The sequence below is a fragment of the Pelophylax lessonae genome, assembly GCF_965119305.1.
Source record: "Pelophylax lessonae genome assembly, chromosome: 2".
Lineage (NCBI taxonomy): Eukaryota > Metazoa > Chordata > Amphibia > Anura > Ranidae > Pelophylax > Pelophylax lessonae.
Window position 1 is genome coordinate 66,870,675 of NC_138769.1, and position 11,614 is coordinate 66,882,288.

The window sequence follows — 11,614 nt, forward strand, 5'->3', positions numbered from 1 at the left end:
AAAGACTTTTCTGCAGTAAGCCAATCTGAGTCTTGGCTGTTTTACACTTTTATTGTGTTTAATGAACCACTGTAGCCCAACGGCCTCTGCTTGTAATATTTATTAATATAACCATGTTTTCTAGTGGTGTATGCTGCAGATATAAATATAAAACTTAAAGCATTGAACTATACATTGTTTTTATATTCTTTTGACAGCTTTTTCTATTTATATTTGTTTCAGTTTAGCACTATGCTTTAGTAACCAGAACACTTTACTAAGGATGGATTCTGCAATAAAATGTAAATGTTGACAGATCTCTTTGTAAAGTTCTACTACAGCCCTCTAAGTGTATATGATTGCTGTGAAGATTGGCATTTTGGAAAGGGCATTGGTCTGTTAAGTGGTATATTGATTTGTGATAAAACAAGCACACGCAGCAGGAAGCACATTACATTAATCCACGAGCATAAAGGTGCCGTGATGTTGAATACTTATTTTCCATTAAGTACGGATTAATTTATATGGTATTAATATTTTTCTATGATTTTGTTTTTATTAAATATTCATAAAGGCAAATGGCTTTTACCAGTATATGACGCTGCTCCATATTTTATTTTATTAGGTCTCAACATATGTCATCAGTTTTTACAGTCCACCTTCTTGCATTAACAACAGTCCATGTCCACAGAGGGGCCTGAGAGGCAATGTCCCTTTTATTGTCAAAACATTACTAAAGAAATCGTCGGACCACCAAAATGATTATTTCAGGTTTTGCAGATGTTGGTGGGCTAAAATATCTATTTCCTTCTATGAACTTTTTGTGGGCTACTGAGATGAGATCTCACTGCAATGCTTCATGACTTTGTTTTAAGGTGCCTAGATGTGCCTGGGACAGCAATCAGTTTTCCTGATTCATTTTGAAATAATTACCTACTCTAGTATTAATCAGCTGAGTGTGTCCTAAAGACATTACCAGATGAACAAATATGGATATCTCTTCTAAAGTCCCTGAGAAAAAAAAAAGGTGGAAGTTCAATTCAATAATAAATGTTAAGCTTCCAACAGGCTTATGACAGCTGTCACAAGTGTGTGAATGATCTGACACTGGTGGGTCTATGAGCTGGAACATTCTTCTCTGTTTTAAAGTGTGTATGTGTGTGGTGTAACAAGTAGTGCTTGCAGATGCAGAAACTGGCATGTGTATTCTAACCCCCTTTTTTACTTTCACCAGCAAAATACAGTCAAAATCCTAATTCTGAGCAGCCCAAGAATGTTATTAAAAATCCAATGGATGCCCTAAAGCATGGTTACTTTGCGAACCCTAGTGTCTTACAGTCTGGATATTGCAGGCAGTGCTCTTCTTCCAGGGCTGCTACTGACAGTTCCAGCTATAGTATAGTACAGTGCAGGGATCATTTCACTCACTCTCCCTATCTTCCCTACTTATTCATTCAAAAAAGCCCTGCATTATGTTTACAGAACGGAAGGCATTCTGTAAATGGACAAGGGGGGGGGGGGGGTTAAACAACAGGCTATCCCCTTGTCCGCCTACAGGTTGCCTTGCGTTCTATGAAAATAATGCATGTCTTTTTGCAAATGGATGAGGGGAGATGATTCATCATTTAGTAGCAGTTTCCACAGATAACTTATTTTTACTTTTACTATTGTTAATATTTGTAGGACTGCTAATGCTACTCATACTACAAGTACTAATACCATTTCTACTATTACTGCTATACCCAGTTTCTGCTATACCCAGTTTTTAATGCTGTAAGTGCAGTTGCCAAAACAAAAATGGCAACTACTAATGAAGTTGCTGTTGGTAGCATAACTACAACTACTATTGAATCGTTTAACACTAGCAGTTACACCTTTACTGTGTAACTAGTGGCCACTACTTGTAAGTAGGGCAATACAGTAAAAGTGCCCAGCCATTAAGGGGTTAATTGGGATCCTCCTGCTTGGCTCTCTTCCTGGCAGCTGCGGGGTTAAATCTGTGAGGCTGTTTGGCTTTGTTTGGCTCTGTTGATAATGATGACCTATGAAAGGATGTGAGTGCTAAAAATGTGAGCGCAGGTTACTCGCTAGGGGGAGAACCTCTGGGGGAATCTACGATGGAAAAGGAACTGGGGGTCCCAGTAGATGACAGGCACATCAATGGCATTCAATGCCAGGCTGCTGCAAGAAAAGCCAACAGAATATCAGCATGTATTAAAAAGGGGATTCACGCCAGAGATAAAATTCTCCAACTCTACAAGACTCTGGTCTGGCTGCATCTTGAGTATGTCATCCAGTTCTGGGCACCAGTCCTCGGGAAGGATGTGCTGGAACTGGAGAGAGTCCAGAGAAGGACAAAAAAGCTAGAGGATCTCAGCTATGGGGAAAGACTATGAGCATTGAGCTTATTCTCTCTGGAGAAAAGACGCTTGAGAAAACTTTTAAGTGAAGGGGAATTTACAAATACATGCAGCCATTCAAATTGGAAGAGAAGCGGTTTAACCTTAAACTGCATAGAGTGTCTTTACTGTCAGAGCAGTAAGGATGTAAAATTCTCTTCCACAAGCAGTGGTATCAGCAGGGAGCATCAATAATTTCAAAAAACTATTAGATGGGCACCTTAATGATCACAATATACAGGGATATACAATGTACTATTGACATAAACAAAGGCACACTCACACACCACAGGTTGAACTGGATGGACTGTTTGTTTGTTTTCTCAATCTTACCAACTATGTAACTATGTATCCCCCTCCTCCTCCACTGTTAGTAGAGATAAGCACAAAGTGTCGGCAGTCCCCACAGATGCTCAGCTCCCTCCGGCCTATGAAAGTCTGCACCCCCTGTGCCTCAAATGCTGCCCAGTGTTTATGGGGATAAGTGTTTTTACAGTCTCCTCAGGCTGGAGGCTCCTTTCGGGAGCGATCTGTGTGGATGGCTGCAGAAAACATGCCCCCTTCTCCCATGCTCATGCATAGACTCCTAAGTAGCCTGTCAGTCACAGGAGAGGAGGTGTGGCTACACAAACTTTATTTGTGTGTCAGTTTTTATCACTGGAAAGCAGACAGGATTTCACATGATTGGCTGCTCCTTTCCTGGCAAGACTGGGGGCAGATGACGTCTGCTGCTTTGCTCTGTGAGGTAGACTGGCCAAATGTATTTTGATTTTCACATTCACTTTAAAATAAGCCCAACAATAAAAGTTATAGGTTTAACTAATGACATTGACACATTTCAGTCCATGTTATTAAAAATAAACATATCATCTATGACCTGGCCCAGGATCTCCCAAATCTGGTCACTATCAGTCTAAAGCTTATCCTGTTCAAAAAATGAAATATGAAATATCCCTCTTTTCACCATTTGAGCAACCAGTATAGAGGGCATTCCACAGGTTACAGGTTCCACATCTAGTAATGTCATAAAAAGCATAATGCCTTCATCAGAAATCCTGGGGATAGCACTTATTTCATACTCAGTACCAAAAGTAACAAGTTTTCAGTTTCAGTACCACGTTTTAAAGGCTACAAGTTTTATTTACTATTAGAAGCTTTCACCATATCCTGTACTATTATGTACACATTTCTGAACTATAAATTCACTCATATATCACTCACATTCTATATATGCAATCAAGAGTAACTACAATTTTGTTAAAAAAAAAAAAGTGATCCCCTATGGGTGAGCTTTGTACATTGCAGGGATTTTAACAAACTTTGTTGCACATTCCTACCTTTTGTTATTCTGAAGGAATAGCTGTTTGTTCGTCTGTGCCCATGTGCTAAATGAATCTGTATGGAAGTAATTTTATAATTATCAATCAGCTGCTGCACCTGCAGGGCTCTAATGAGGACAGTTGTAGTGTCTGCATCCCTTTAGACGTGATTTCCCTTTGAGAGTATAACAGCAGAAATTACATTTTTGTTGCAGGAGATGCTAAAAATCTGATATGTATGTTAGTGCAGACTTCTGGGAAAACCAGTAAGCCAATCACATAAGCAGGAAATTACATATCTGGAGGGTGTTCTGTACACCATCTGTGTACGGAACACATCCAGGTTGCCATATTGTATTGCATTTTACAGAAAATTACTGTCCCACAGATTAAAAAGAAAAGGTAATTTTTAACATTCAATCACAATATGACTTGTGTCGCAATTGTATATGCTAAAATATTTTTTTATTTGCTATTTTTTTTTTATATGAAAATGGAGTTATCCTTTAGATAGTTATGTTGTTGCTTAATTTTGCTACAAGCCATTAGGGCATTGTCCTTTTAAAAAAAAAAATTTAGACTACAACGATTACTTTTTTAAAAGATGGCTTTTTGTAGCCGTTTTTTCTTTTCTCCCCTTTTTTTTACATTATTGCTTGAGACTTTCCTGAGATGTATGACCTTACTGATAGCTATCCTACTGCCAGAATAGCTCTCAGAATCATGTGAACATGCAAGCGTTAACCATTTTCCCTATATTTCTTGTTCTGTTGTGGTGGCCCTATTTCTTAAAATTAATAACAACACAAAAATATGTATTAACTGTACTATTCACTTTCAGACATGATGTAAGAATCACAATTTATATGATCAAATTATCTTGTCACTCTGTCATTTTAAATCTCACCTGAAACTAACGCAACTAGTTAATAAGCACAAAGCATTAAAGATTGAAAGCATTATTAAAATAGAAACACTGAGCTAAAAAGAGCTTGCAGGTACAATCTCATGGAAAATCCAGACACAAATGTGTCTGCTTCCCCCATAACTTTTCAAGAACCTTTTTCTTCAAAGGTACTTATGAATAATGAAAATTAAATAATTAATTCCTAGGATTGCATATGCCAATCTGAAAAAAAGTGTCTTCTATTTCAGAAGCTCTGATCAAAAGCACTCATCAGTCATGTTAGTGGCATTTGTATCCACTCTAAACAAACTGTATTTGCATGTGAATGTTGTTCATTGAAATGAGATACACAATGGCAGCCAAAGCCCAAACTAAAAGGCATTTCATGCCATTTATATTCTGTTAAATTAAAGACTGCATAAATTGACAAAAGGTCTGTTCTCAGTGCAGTAATTAGGCACATCATAAGTAAGAGACATTTTTTTTCATTAGATTGGGCTCACCAGTTGTCAGGAATTTTTACAAAGCATACTAATAATCTATAACCTCTCAAAGAACAATTAGCAGACAAAGCCATGAGTCAGACACAGTTCCGTACTAAGGCATTTGGCTCTCTGTGTTTTCTTTTATTTGTTTGCATTTTACCACTTTTAGGACTTTGCTGAATGACTGCTAATTTGGAAATACATATAATTTAATCAACAGGATGCTGAGATGTACGTGGTTTCTGTATTTCTTCACTTTGCAATGGAAAGTATCCAAGGTTGGAGAGGATAGAATTCATTTAACAAAGGACCAATTTTAGTTCATGAATTCAGAAACCTTTACGTAAAAGGTTTAAAGAGCAACCACAATAAATAAATGAATAATGTATAAATAAAATGTATGCTTTTAATTTATCTTTTAAGTAAAAAATACAGCACAAAGAAATAGTTAAATGTTAAATGTAATCTCTTATGTTGCTTATATGGCTGTATTCTTAAGTGAATCACCACTTTTGGACATTTGGGTTGGTTTACTAAGGTAGAGTGCAGAATTTTCATTTAGTTTAGTGAATAAAGTAAAGCTATGTTCACCTAAAACATCCATTCATATGAAAGGAAATATCCTTTTTTATCCCCTTCCAGCTGGCTTTATTCACGGATCGAAGTGAATAAGTTCCTATATTTAAAAAATAGAAGTGTTTTTATACTGACCAATCAGTTTTTCCTTCATTTATACCCCAAGCCACATTGTTTTTATCAACAGATATATCTTGGATTCATTTAAAAAAAAAAAAAAAACTATATGTATAAATGACCAACATTTTATTTTCCTCTCTGTATGAGAGGACCAAACAGTATAGGTATCAACTTATCATGGAGTGAGAGAAATCTTTAAAAGCAAGGTTATTTCTAAACAAACTTCTCTAGTAGCCTTGCTTGCCTTCTAGGGGCCTCTAAAAGTTCCAAAAAGTTCACTTTGTTAGACGCAATTTTTTTTTCAAAGGTAAGCGCTGTCAGACATGAACATTTTGCATTTAAAGAAAACCAGCAATCTTTCAGCTTCAATCAAGTGACTAGACTTTGATGATGCTATCAGTCTGCACCAAGCAAGAGGAAACAATTTTCCTCTCCTCTCCTCCCCCTGAGTATTGATCCTGGCATTTGGGCATACATTTTCTATTCATTAGATGAATATGTTGGTACACTCTATGCCACATATGTGAACACTGTGGTGTTGCCTAAAGCAATATAGGTTGTTCATTATAATACAGCCTGTGTTTGGTCTTCTTATTTAATATTTTTAATCTGACGATAATAAAGCTGTGTTTATTTTTTTTTAATTGATGGGTTGTCTGTAATATACTGTACAGTGCCATTGAAGTCCCTTTCACCCATTTTTCTTTTTGTCTACCTTTAACAATATTGGCTTATTGTTCCCATGCATAGTATCAAGCCACACTGTTGAATTGTAAAATTTGAAGTAGTAAATCTGTTATATTCTTTCAAAACATAAATAACTATTATTGAATACAATGTTATAATAGTGTGACAATGCTAACAGCCCAGTAAGCATTCGAGTGATGGGAATGCCACGATGGAGTCAAAACACTTGACATATGAAACAGTCTCCATATATATAATTTAAGTTTGTATTTTTCTATTTGGCTGGCATTCCACTTAAAAATAAACCCATCAGTACCTAGCAGTGCATACACATGCTTTAACAAACTTCCTGATTAGTGATTAGACAAAACTACCAGAGCCCTTGGATAAAAATCTGGTGTTGATTTTTGATGGGGACCTTACTTTTTTTCTTGATTTTTTTGCATAAAATTCTCCCTTAATATCAATACCAGACCTGAAAGGTCTAGTGTGAATCATAGGGGAAACCCCACATAATTTATTTTTAAAAAATATCTTTGGCCCCTGCCGATGATTCTAGGTGCTAACAGGACCACCTGTCAATTTTTATTAAAAGAGAAGTATAGACTTACAAAAACCAAACATTTTTACTCACCTAGGTGGATGCAGCATCAATCCGCTGGCTCTGCAGTGAGAATTGAATGATCATACACCACTGATCACACAGTTCTCACCCTCTGCTAAGAGCAGAGAGCTGTGATTGTCAGTTACTGGCTCTCTGTTCTGATCCTCCAGCACTTACTGGAGCACTGGGCTGTGGAGGTGGCAAGAGGGGCTGGCTGAGCATCTCAGTGGAACGCTGAGAGGCTGAGCCAAGTGCTGGTCAAGGCGTGTGGATGGATCCTAACCATATGGTTGGGATCTTTCCCTAGCCTGAACCAGCTGAGTGACATCAGCCAACAGCGGACTTTAGCCTGCTGTTGACTGAAAATGGGTCACAGGAGTGCAGAATGAACTGCAATTCTGCGACCTACAAAAAAAGTATAGTCAAAATTAATTTGGCTACACTTTTCCTTTAAGGAAACAGCACCTACAGCTTGGTTAACACTGATTCACAAGAAGAAAGAAGTTATCATATGTAGTAGTGGAAAAACCCCATTATTGCCAAATGGGCTGAACATCCAGCATTCTAGTCAATGCATAAACAAGCAAAGTTTAGTCTTAACCTGGAAACTCATGCCTATAACATCCATAACTCATCAGCATCCTCCCTCCTTCTACAAATAATTTTACTTTGATGGGCCAATAGAAATGTTCAAAAGAAGTATGTCAAACTTCTGGCTCTATCACTGATGAGGAAATTACCCTTCTGAAAACAAAAGCTGGCCATACAGTGATAAAATAGTGTGCTGTTTCTGATCAGTACCCTACTACACCAGTATGCTTTGATACAAAAATCGGAGGAGCCGGGTGGATAAATTGTAATCTTACTATGACTGCAGCCAAACAGTTGCAGTCACTCTTTGGCAGCACCCACTGTATTTTGACAGTGGCTGGTTCTGACTGTCAGAATACAGTAGCCTCAGTGGAAGGTTTATTCACACTGTTTAGCATGGCTGAAAAAAAATATTAGCGTATGGACACTTTTTCATGTTTCTTTTACACATCCAACTTTCACTTGAAAACACATTGTTTAATCATTTTTTATACTCATGTACATTCCTTCACACTCTCAAAATTCATGTCATTTAAAACATTTACAGTATTATTTCATCATCAATTTTATTTTATTTTTCTAATTTTTCTTGTTTTTCTTACTCTTTATCTTCCCTGCTTTTTCCATAAACTTTAGAGGAAGCTTCACATTATTTCTTACACTCTTTTAACACATTTTTCATTGCAATCACATGCACATGTCACTCCTTCTTCACTCTTCATAGCCAATGATGTATAATGTCTGTTTCCTGCTCTTACTCCCTACTCCTATGATTAAGTCCTGGTTGGTGGGGCAAAATATGTCAGGGGGCATGGCCCACGGAGCGGCACTGACTGAGGCTGTCAGGGAAGGCATGTCTGTGGTACAGATGGAGTTTTGCAATGCACACTTATGAGCATGTGCAGACCAGCAACTGGCCAAGCAGATTTGCATAGTTGTGGGCTTGGGAGTGCACAAAAATATGCACGCATGTGCACTTACACATCGGTGCACGCACCTGTCACTAATGCTGGTGCCAAGCAGGCTATTTAAGCAGGCTTCTGTATGGACTCATTGCTGTTTGGTCTACAGTTTCTGTGTGTGTTCTAGATTTCTCTGTTGACCTCTGATCCTGATCCCGCATATTTCTGACCTGTGTTTGTATGCTACCTACCCCAAACTCAGCTTGTCTTAGATTTCGCTTCTGCCTCCTGTCTCTGCTTGACTGATCTCCTGTTGTTGACTCAGCTTGTGACCTGACCATCCTGCTGTCTGCTATCTATGACTGATCTGCCCTGCCATTACCGACTTAGCTCGTCTGACCCTGCATCTTGCTCATCCAGCCTTCTACAGCTCTCAGTCCAGCAAGCTTTCATCTGATTTCTGCTTCCAGCTGCTTACTACAGTCTGCCAAATTCTGTGCCAGCTCATCTTCTACCAGCTTGCCTGCTGCCACATTTACCTTCTGACTGCTGCCATGCAGACTATTGGACTGACTAAAGGCATTTCTATGTTGCCGTGCTCCTGTGGCTGCTGTCTGGCTATGAGTGGCCTCTGAGCCAGAGCTGTATGAGAGTCCGTCCTTTACACATGAGGCTCACTGACCAGGTACGTGACAGACGCTTTCACAAGTATACATCCATACTCGGCTATGGTGAGTGGTGGTCTCAAGTCAAAGTGTATGGACAGCTTTACAGTGTCCTTTGTCCACATAGAAGCCTGTATTCCCAAGAAAATTGAATGATTCTTACACCAGCACCATATTATATAGCAATAGGCACTGTAGCTGTCCCGTGGAGGCAGATTGAAAGTCACAAACTTGAGCATACATAGGGCTTCTTCTATTTGTTCCCACAAGCAGAGAAATGGGGAATCAAAAGAAAAGGTTAGTATAAGCATTTACAGGGTGCAGAATTAAAGTGAAAATGTTTATTTGCCATGGTCTACTGATTACAGCTTGACTCCATTGTTTCAGGCCTCATATTTAACTGATTAATTAAGGTATCTGAAAAGATCAGTTTGATTATTTGATTAATTTTTAAACTTGCACTAGTAAAATGGTATGCAGAGTCAGACTGGTTGTTAAAAGGAACACAGTCTTTCACACACTTTGTCACAGGTCATTCATTAATTCCTCCAAATTCTGTACTGTGTACTAAGGAATGCAGGAAGTATGGGCAGGCTAAATGTACCAAGTTGACCGATCTATCAGCTTGGGTACAACCAACATGCTTGTTTTTACCTGTGATTATTAATCCCTGTCTTCTCCAGAGAGGGGTGGCTTCCCCCACCCCACCCCAACAGGGAGAAGACAATTGCCCAACAGAAGGGATTCCTGCATCAGCACTATCTGTGCTAAAGGGGAAATCAAGTGAATTTATTTCCTGCAACCTGTGTTTGCAGCAAAGAAATTTGCTCCGTTTATGGCCAGCCTAAGCACTGTCTTCCAAGTACTAATCACATTTCTGTTTTGTCACCTAAGAGCAGGGCGCCATGCTGCTATTTCCAGCATAATTCTATGTATGGCTATTCCATTGTAAAAATAAGAGGGAGAATATTGGATGAATATCAATAGAGACCTTAATTATCTAGAGACAAATTAGGAGCAACTTATTATAATAATGAAGTGGGGTTATTAGCCAATGCAAATAATGCGCAGTTCACTGTGAAATCTGTTTAAAAAACATCAACAGCTGGTCCTGATAACAGACCTAATGAACATGAATGAATAATAATAATATTATTTTTATCAGCATTTTAATCTCATTATTACTTCTGACACTTTTGAGTAAAAACTGTATTTCCAGTAGGAAATCACAGACGTAAACTGAGAGAGCTTTGGCCTTGAGTGAATGTTTTACATTCTCTCCTTTTCTATTAAGAATTTTGTTCCAGAGTCTGACATACATAGATAGAAAGTAATGAAATATTTAGGTTTTATTATTATTTTAGAACCCAGGCAGATCATTAGAATGGTCCTTGTATATTCTTTTTATTTGTAATCTGCTCTAATAATCACTAGGTAGGTTTAAATTTGCATTCATTTCAGATGCTCCCCTAATGAATTTCTGAGTCAATTGCATATAACTTTCATTAGACTGCATACTATGTTTTATTAATTGCAGTTCTTCACAAACGTAATTAAAATCAATAAAATTCTGCTGATTCTGGCGTTGTCCATAGCTATGTAATTTGTACAGAAGCAAAAATTAGAGCAGACAGATAGGAAGTTTTGACAACAGAAGAAGATTAACTATGTAACTTAAGGTAAAGCTCCAACTAAAACATCCTTTTTGGTCCAAATAGAAGAGTGAAATGAAAATACTTGTCAGTTTTTGTCATCATTTGTGTCTCTGTTGGGCAGAATTCCCCTCAGTCCCATTCCTTGTAACACCCTTGACTGTAAAACCAGTTTGTAGATGAAGACAATACAAAAAAATTTGACTGAGCTTTTAATCCCTTCCACTTCTACTCAGAAAAAAATTGCTTCCTGTCTATGTGTTGGTGCACACTTGCTGTGTTAGTGAAATCCGAAGAATGAGGAAAAATGCTAACAGCCATAAAACAATGTTAAGGGTTCTAACCATTCCCCACCCTAGTGAAAAAGCAATGTTGTTGCTTCAATTAGGCTTTAACTAAATGCATACACTATATTGTGAAAAGTATTGGGGCACCTGCCTTTACACGCCTATGAGCTTTAATGGCATCCCCGTCTTAGTCCATAGGGTTCAATATTGAGTTTACCCACCCTTTGCAGCTATAACATCTTCAACTCTTCTGGGAAGGCTGTCCACAAGATTTAGGAGTGTGTCTATGAGAATGTTTGACCATTCTTCCAGAATTTGTGAGGTCAGGCACTGATGTTGGATGAGAGGGCCTGGCTTGCAGTCTCCACACTAATTCATCCCAAAGGTGTTCTATTTGGTTGAGGTCAGGACAATGAAGTTCCCAAACCCCAAACTTGCTCA